This window comes from Palaemon carinicauda, chromosome 2 (genome assembly GCF_036898095.1).
Source record: "Palaemon carinicauda isolate YSFRI2023 chromosome 2, ASM3689809v2, whole genome shotgun sequence".
NCBI classification, from domain to species: Eukaryota; Metazoa; Arthropoda; class Malacostraca; order Decapoda; family Palaemonidae; genus Palaemon; species Palaemon carinicauda.
Window position 1 is genome coordinate 9,384,207 of NC_090726.1, and position 7,500 is coordinate 9,391,706.

The 7,500-nt window shown below is 31.4% G+C and overlaps 1 protein-coding gene across 2 annotated transcripts in view; it reads left to right on the forward strand.

Annotated features, from left to right (window-relative positions):
• The window catches only part of LOC137623229 (lysosome membrane protein 2-like), a 200,195-nt gene that overhangs the window by 137,865 nt on the left and 54,830 nt on the right, over window positions 1–7,500 (forward strand). The window lies entirely within an intron of this gene.

A 7,500-nucleotide genomic window follows, 5' to 3' on the forward strand; every position in this document is an offset into this window, starting at 1 on the left:
TCCTCCTAATATCTGGATTCTCTCTCTACCTCGGGATCAGAGACCCAAGGGGGAATCAACTTAAAGATAATAGCTTCTGGTTGGCCGGGGAATCGAACCCGGGCCCAAGAAACTGGGGTTCCATTGATTTAGCAACTCAGGGAGTGTATTGACAGAAAAAGTAGACCCTTCCAGTTTTAGACCAAGTGTCTCGGGATGAAAATTCCAATCCCCTCGACTCCTTTTGTTTGTAAGAAGAGAAAGTTACAAGTGAGTGATAGCGAGAGTAAGGCAGTGAAAGTGGAAACCAGACATCGGGAAAATAATGTCATATATATATATATATGTATATATAAGTATATATATATATACTATATATATATATATATATATATATATATATATTTATATATATATATTTATATGTATATATTTATATATATATATATTTTTATATGTATATTTATATATATATATATTATATATTATATATATATATATATATATATATATATATATATATATATATATATATATATATATAAGTAGCTCTTCTAGGAGAAGGTCACTCCAAAATCAAACCATTGTGTTCTAGTCATGGGTAATGCCATGGCCTCTGTACCATGGTCTTCCACTGTCTTGGGGTAGAGTTCTCCTGCTTGAGGGTACACTCGGGTGCACTATTCTATCTTATTTCTCTTCCTCTTTTGTTGAAGTTTTATAGCTGATATAAGAGATATTTATTTTAATGTTACTCTTTTTAAAATACTTAATTTTTCCATGTTTATTTTCTTTATTGGGCTATTTTCCCTGTTGCGTCCCTGGACTTATAGCACCCTGCTTTTCCAACTGAGGTTGTAGCTTAGCAAGTAATAATAATAATAATAATAATAATAATAATAATAATAATAATAATAATAATATGTGGATATGTTCGTAAATGCTAACTATAATCATCCGATTTTTTTTTTTTTGTCGAACATTGTCCAACTTTCATTTGAACACATTCAACATCAACTTCGTCGTGGTATCCTCTTTATTTATTATTTAATCGTTTTCGTTTATTTTCTTTCCCTATCTTTTATTATTTTTTCCCTGCGTTATGATCTGTTTCTTCATCATCATCATCATCATCATCATCATCCTACGCCTATTGACCGAAGGGCCTCGATTAGATTTTGCCAAACCTACATGGCTGAGGACTAAGAAGCGTGAAGTAGGAGATGATGTATGGAGAAGTATTGAGCTGTTTCTTACAGTCATTTAAATATCTATCTTTTGGTATTCATGTCTTTATCGTGATCAGTTTCTACATTTATTTCTTATGTACAGAATATCGGTTCATCATTTTGCTTTCAATTTCTTTTAGAATATTTCCTATTGATTAAATCATCTTTCAGTATTTTGTAATACATTGGTTGATAAATTTGACATTTAAAGCTCAAACTTGCAGCAAATGTTTTTATGTTGAACAGGCTGACGTAAGTGTTTTTATAGTTTATATATGAAATATCTGTTTTGATGTTGTAATTGTTTTTAAAATACTCTTCTTTGAGTGTTCATTATTTCTCATATCGTTTATTTATTCCCTTATTTCCTTTCGTCACTGGGCTATTTTTCCCTGTTGGACCCCTTGGGCTTATAGCATCATGCTTTCCCAACTAGGGTTGTAGCTTAGCTATTAATAATAATAATAATAATAATAATAATAATAATAATAATAATAACAACCCAAAAGGTTATTTGTGAGAATGTGATTACGTTTTTTTTTCGAAAATTGCAAAACAATGGAAGTCCTCTTTGTAGAGAATGTATGAAACCTTTTAAGAATTACAACCGATATTCAATTTAAGTAAAGGTTTTCCATTCCATATAAAGAAGGAATCACTTAAATCTATAACTCATCGGAAGAACAAATGGATCTTCTCTTTTGAAGTAATAAAACCTTAAGCAAGAATATAGATTTATATCAACTCAAAATAAAAAATAAGAATTCAGTATAAATAAGATAAGACTGTAAACTATGAATAAAAAAATAAGTACAGAATTAATCAGATAAGACTGTACATTGTTCATGTACATTTCACTTTATTTTTTTATTATTATTGCCGTGTGGTAACTTGCGTGTATACCTTTCCGAAAGTTTTGACATCCTACAACAAAAGAATGTGCAATTTCTCAATTGAAGGAAAATATATTTGCATGGCATGTTGAAGATTGTTACATTGTCTGATTAAAAATAAATTATAGTTTATAAAAATAATGAGAATTTACCCTAGTTCAATATAAAAATTATAGTTTATAAAAATACAGTAATGAGAATTTACCCTAGTTCAATATAAAAATTACAAATGTAAATAAGGTTTGTAATTTCTTTTGCCAAAATCAAATATTTTGCAAAGGGTGTGTATTGACTCCTGTCGTCTGTTTCTTAGTTTATTTATTTGTTTGTTTGTGAGTAACTTTACTCAAAAACTACTTTTCTGATTATGACCAAACTTGGAAGTGATACTGGGTATGACACAAGAATGAATCTGTTTAATTTTGTATTGCACATCAAAGTACGAATACGCAGAAGTTTTTTTTTATGATAATAGCAAGATATTAATGGAACAAAATGACCATTCATAAAGTTGTCCATTTCTAAGATATTAGTGGAATATAAATACCATTCATAAAGTCTGATCGGTGCACTTGTATCTATGAACCTCTTTTCTACTTCAGTGTTATATTTTGATAATGGGTGGATGACGAAAAATTGTCTTTTTGGAATTACCTATTTCAAACAGATTACGGTCAGTAGTGAAAGTGTTTTGAAATCCTTGGAATTTCGTGGAAATTGTTTTATGGTGAATGTAACGTTGCCAAGTTATGTAAAATACATTCAGAAAAATGCAGGAAAAAATGCATATTGTTTGTCGAGGACGCAATAAGTAGAATTACAGTATTATTACGAGATATTCTTGTCAGTCATTCGACATACTTAAATTAGAAGTTGTTTTCGTTAGTCATGCAGTATCGGGACTGAACGAAGCCTCTGGAAGGTTTAAAACCCGCTAATGAAGGGCAGAGGCAAGGGACAGTGTCATTGCCCTGTCAGGCAGGACAATGCCCTAGAGACTGACCATATATACATATGATCAGCGCCCGAGCCCCCTCCCTCCCTCTCTCTCTCTCTCTCTCTCTCTCTCTCTCTCTCTCTCTCTCTCTCTCTCTCTCTCTCTCCATCAATAACTGATATCTCTCTGTAGTCTTGATAATCTATGTTACTGTTACGAATTCTCTCTCTCTCTCTCTCTCTCTCTCTCTCTCTCTCTCTCTCTCTCTCTCTCTCTCTCTCTCTCCCAATAAGTGATATCTCTCTGTAGCCTTAATAATCTCTCTCTCTCTCTCTCTCTCTCTCTCTCTCTCTCTCTCTCTCTCTCTCTCTCTTTCTCAATAACTGATATCTCTTTGTAGTTCTATTACTCTGTGTTACTGTTAGGAATGATTGATATGATATTAAACTAGAGGCGACATTTCCTGTATATAGACGAAGAGCTTTCGCCAGATGTACTAGTACGTGAGAGGGAGAATATAACAGTTATTTGCAATCAGAGTTTTTATGAAGAACTATTTTAAGAGAGGTATTATGGCTTAGAAAGACCATAAACAGATGGGAGTTGAAGGACATGTCTGCTTGTCTGAGGCCTTTGTCCTGCAGTGAACTAGCAACGACTGGTGATGATAATTTTGATGATGACTCAATTAAAAATATGTATGAAGTGATTCATTACTTTTCCGTAGAAGGGAACTGCAGCAAAAAAAAAAAAAAGTAAAGAAACAAAGAATAGAAGGTTTGGTCACAAATTAGCGTATGCTACTTATTTTCCTTATTTTTTATACATATCAATAGGAACGACTTATATGAGAACAAATACGAAGAAAATATGTATAGAGTTTGTTTGATATTGAGAGGAATCAGTGACTAAAACACGTAGCTACTTCATTTTGAATTAGATAGATGAAAATATTAAGAAAACTAAGAACAAATCGTGAGACACCGATAGCTACTGTTTTCTGAGCTTGATTGATTGATTTAAAGTTTTCAGGCATCCTGACATCCAAGGTCATTGACGCCGATGTTTTCTGAGAGAGAGAGAGAGAGAGAGAGAGAGAGAGAGAGAGAGAGAGAGAGAGAGAGAGAGAGAGAGAGAGAGAGAGAGTTTGATTACATAAACTAGAAGACCAGCGAATTTGTGTTACTCTGAGAGAGAGAGAGAGAGAGAGAGAGAGAGAGAGAGAGAGAGAGAGAGAGAGAGAGAGAGAGAGAGAGAGAGATTGATTACATAAACTAGAAGGCCAACGAATTTGTGTTACTCTGCTTAAGAGAGAGAGAGAGAGAGAGAGAGAGAGAGAGAGAGAGAGAGAGAGAGAGAGAGAGAGAGAGAGAGAGAGGTTGATTACATGAACTAGAAGGCCAACAAATTCCTATTACTCTGCATGAAAGTCTTAGTGGTGACATCAAGAATTTTATTTCCAGAAGCAAAATGGCTGGATTGTGTAATTGTGTTATACTCAGTATGTTGATTACGCACCATAAACAGCTTGGAGCTAGAATCATTATATCCCCAGAGAAGATAAAAATAGTTTGGAAATTGAAAATTGATCTAAGGAGTTTTTAATATCAGTTCAGGAAGCATCCGCAAATGACTTGATAGATTGATATTAGGAGGATGTCTGCTGCTATTGGATAAATATAATAATCTTGTCCAACCAATCAGCGATCAGGAAACTTTTCCGAGCTAAAAGGGCACCGTTGCGAGTCGGTGCAAATATGCGTCGCTAAAAGAAATGGACTATAGACCTAGACAGTATTATTATTATTATAATTATTATTATTATTACTTGCTAAGCTACAACCCTAGTTGGAAAAGCCGGTTGCTTTAAGCCCAAGGGTTCCAACAGGGAAAATAGCTCAGTGAGGAAAGGACATATACAATAAAAGAAGTTAAAGAATAATAACATTGAAATAAATCTCTCATATATAAACTATAAAAATTTCAAAATAACAAGAAGAGGAGAAATAAGATGAAATGGTGAGTCCAAGTGTACCCTCAAGCAAGAGAACTCTACCCCAAGACAGTGGAAGGCCATGGTACAGAGGCCATGTCACTACCCAAGACTAGAGAACAATGGTTTGATTTTGGAGTGTCCTCCTGGAAGAGCTGCTTTATCCTCTTCAGGGATGATCCTTTTTGTAAATATTATAGATATATTTTCTTGGATATGAACACAATATTCTTCATTTAGAAAAATTCCTTAGCGAAATATAAGCAAACAGGGCAAGTAAAACCTTATTGTTATGGTCATAGAAATCTTTGGGTAATTAACATGTATATTTGGAACCAAAAACTGTCATCCGATGAATTGTAATACGTGCTTTTGGAATAACAATGTACACTGTACAGAGCTTGTATTACACACGCTAGTACACTGTAACGGTATTTCTTTTTTTGTATATTGTCATTATTACTCTCCCCTCTCACCGATAACTTGTTTATTCCTGCATTTCCCTGCACCATTGTGTTTGAAATTTGAAATTTTTGTGCCGTTCTTACCTGGAACGGCTTGTATAAATACTCAAGCTCCGACCAAACAAAGTAAGTTGCATTCACGTGAGTCTCTCAGTTGTAACCCAACAGTCGCCGGCTCAACAAACACTCGCCTGTACGAAAGCAGAATGACTATAGTCAATTCATTTTAGTGAGGCAGAATTGCACCGACTAGCAGGGGTGCCCTTTTAGCTGGAAAAAGTTTCCTAGTAGCTGATTGATCGGACAATAATACTTCCGTCCAATCTGCTGTTAGGAAACTTTTCTGAGCTAAAAGGGCACCCCTGCTAGTCGGTACACATTTGCCTCACTAAAAAGAATTGACTATAGTTTGTAACATGTAATCCAGTCCAGGAAATATTTACAATAATCGCTGGAAATATGTAATAGTAACTCTACTTCGTCCACTATTGACCCAGTTCTTTTGTTCATTCATTAAATTCCTAAAAGACGGGTCGTTGGCTTAGAACCAGTTTTTAACGCTAGGCCTAATCTTACCCACTGAGCCACTCCTCTACCCGCTAAAGTTTGTGTTTATTTTCTTCCAAAACCAATATATATACATACATATATATATATATATATAAATATATATATACATATACATATTTATATATATATACATATATATAAATATTTTTTTCCGAACCTAATATATATATATATATATATATATATATATATATATATATATATATATAAATCTATATCTATCTATCTATCTATCTATATATATGTATATATATGCATATATATGAATATATATATATATATATATATATATATATATATACTGTATGTATGTATATATACATATATATACATACAGTATATATATATATATATATATATATATATATATATATATATATATGTATATATATATAAATCTATATCTATCTATCTATCTATCTATATATATGTATATATATGCATATATATGAATATATATATATATATATATATATATATATATATATATATACATAATATATATATACTGTATGTATGTATATATACATATATATACATACAGTATATATATATATATATATATATATATATATATATATATATATATATATATATATATGTATGTATACTGTATATGCAAAGCTATATAATTGCTCTATCCGTTATAATAAATTATAAATCGTGGTTTCCCAAACATCCGTTATAAAACGAATATTTTAGCTATCACCCCTACGGAATCTATAGAACAGACATCCAGAGTTCCAGAAGTTCCAAATTCCAGGCCCATCACGTCCAGACCTGGTGCTTGGAGGCGGCATCTCTAGATGTTGTAAGACATTGCGAAACTTGGAATTAAGGTCGTTAACCCCAGTCGAGTCTGTTGGGTTTACACTTATCTGTGAGAGACTGAACCAACAGCGTATTATTATTATTATTATTATTATTATTATTATTATTATTATTATTATGTTGTTGTTATTATTATTATTATTATTATTATTATTATTATGTTGTTGTTATTATTATTATTATTTTATTATTATTATTATTATTATTATTGTTATTGTTGACGTTGTTATTATTATTATTTTTTTTTTATTGTTGTTGTTATTATTATTATCATTATTATTATTATAATTATTGTTATTATTATTATTATTATTATTGTTGTTGTTGTTATTATTATTTTTGTTATTGTTTTTGTTATTATTATTACTGTTGTTGTTGTTTTTGTTGCTGTTGTTGTTATTATTATTATTATTATTATCTTCATTATTATTATTATTATATATTATTATTATCATCATCATCATTATTATTATTATTATTATTATTATTATTACTTGCTAAGCTACAAACCTAGTTGGAAAAGCAAGATGCTATAAACCCAGGGCTCCAACACGGAAAATAGCCCAGTGAGGAAAGGAAACAAGGAAATGAGAGAATTAATTAA